We start from the raw sequence: 2,010 nt of genomic DNA, 5'->3' as shown, positions 1-2,010 counted from the left end.
ATATATATATATATATATATATATATATATATATATATATATACTTAAATGAAACTGGATTTGTAAACATAAGGTAATGAAGAATTAGCAATGACACACACAAACACTTCCATCTAACCCTGGATGTGTGTTCTCTGGCACCACTATATATATTAACAAGTGTCTTCTATGTAGTCAAATACTGTCTGCATGTGAATGAATGTCTTTAAATACGTGTATGTAAATGACTTTACATATGTGGATGTATACATATGAGAATAAGTACATTTGTGCATTGGTGTTCATTTTCTTGAGATATCAAAGCTAATTCAAGGCATACACAGTTATAAAATAAAATATGACCTGTCAACGACAAAAAAGAAAAAAGCTGAATTCCTCTTCAGCATATATACATAACTTGCTCACAAAGATACCAAACATATAAGTAAAACATATCCATCACACACACTAGTGTAAGTATGCTAATAAAAGCAGACATGAGACTGACTTGGAGTTACAAGCTCTACTCATTGAGAGATCACATGTTGATGAAAGGTCTCTGACAAACCAACTGATTGATTGAGCAAACAATTACTCAAGCAGCCAGTTAACTAACAATTGATTCTGATTTAGGCGCAAGATTGAGGGGCGGTTAGTCAATACCATTGATCCTTAGGATTTCATTAGTACTGTACTTTGTCAACTGCAAAAGGATGAAAGGCAAAGAAGAGCCAGAACAAATACTGCACAATGAAACAAATTTTTAACAATTCTATCAGTATGCTACTTTTATAGTTGATTAGTAACAACTCTTTTGAATTTTTGGCATGACCAGCGCTTTTGTTAGAAAGGTAAGTCAATTACATTGACCCCAGTGCTCATTTGGGACTTATTTCATCAACCCTGAAAGGACGAAAGGCAAAGTTGACCTTAGCAGAATTTGAACTCAGAACATAAAGATGGATGAAATACTAAGCATTTTGTCTGACCTGATAACAATTCTGTCAGCTCACTGCCTTCATGGTTGATTAGTAATTAATAAAAAGAAGTAAAATAGAACTAGTGTGTGTGTTTCTTATTGGCAAAATTACTCCCCTAAGGTACTGCTACATGTTTGCATGTATGAATACTGTCCTATAAGTAGGGTACTTTTATTTACCTAAGGGAAGATGCTACAGTTAGTTAACTCAAACTCCTTTTATTGAACATAAATCTGTTTAGGTATGATTATTGGATTAAACTTTTGATAAACCATTCAGCTGATTCTCTATCAACTACCACTTGTTAACAAGGATGTCTTATATTAGCTTGAGACCTAATGTTTAAAAAGTAAAAGATTGACATACATGTTTAGAAAGTAATTGCTAAATCAGATATATCAAATAAAGTCTTATTGTCTACTCACTACACTATTTCGGCTTTGGTGTATTTTGATCAGTTGGTGACTCCTTGACTCTGCATAAATCTCTGTGGCTTAATATAATTTGTACCTATTTCTGTAGTACCATTTCTTCAAGAGACAGTTTCAACCTATGGACTTTAGAACAACTTGTCATAACCTGTTTTGTTATCATCCAGTCATTGTCTTACTAGTATCTATTTCAGCACTGGGTAAAATGTCTAAGAATAGAATTTAATATTAATATATGTTGCTCAATTCAAAACTATGATCATAGATAGATGTTCCTATTGTGGTTGTTTCACTTTTTGTAAAGCAAGAACTACATTTTTTTTCTAAAAGGGCTGGGTGTTACTTGAATGAAATTTGGTTGCTGTTTTTAGTAAATGGAATGATTCCTTTGTTAGCTTGTGCTGATATATTTTAGTTTATAGGGTAAAAATTATACCCAAAATATATATTGTTTCCTGGACATACATTATTGCTAGAGAATTTTCTGTCTGACTTCAAAAATTTTGAGCAAAAATTCTTTCACAGTGGATTCCTGCTCAAGATAAATTCTAAAAACAAAATAGTAACTAACTTTGAAAGAACTTCTTGCTAATTGATAAAAAAAAAAAAAATGGTATGTG

This window comes from Octopus bimaculoides, chromosome 6 (genome assembly GCF_001194135.2).
Source record: "Octopus bimaculoides isolate UCB-OBI-ISO-001 chromosome 6, ASM119413v2, whole genome shotgun sequence".
NCBI lineage: Eukaryota > Metazoa > Mollusca > Cephalopoda > Octopoda > Octopodidae > Octopus > Octopus bimaculoides.
This window is presented reverse-complemented; position numbering follows the sequence as displayed.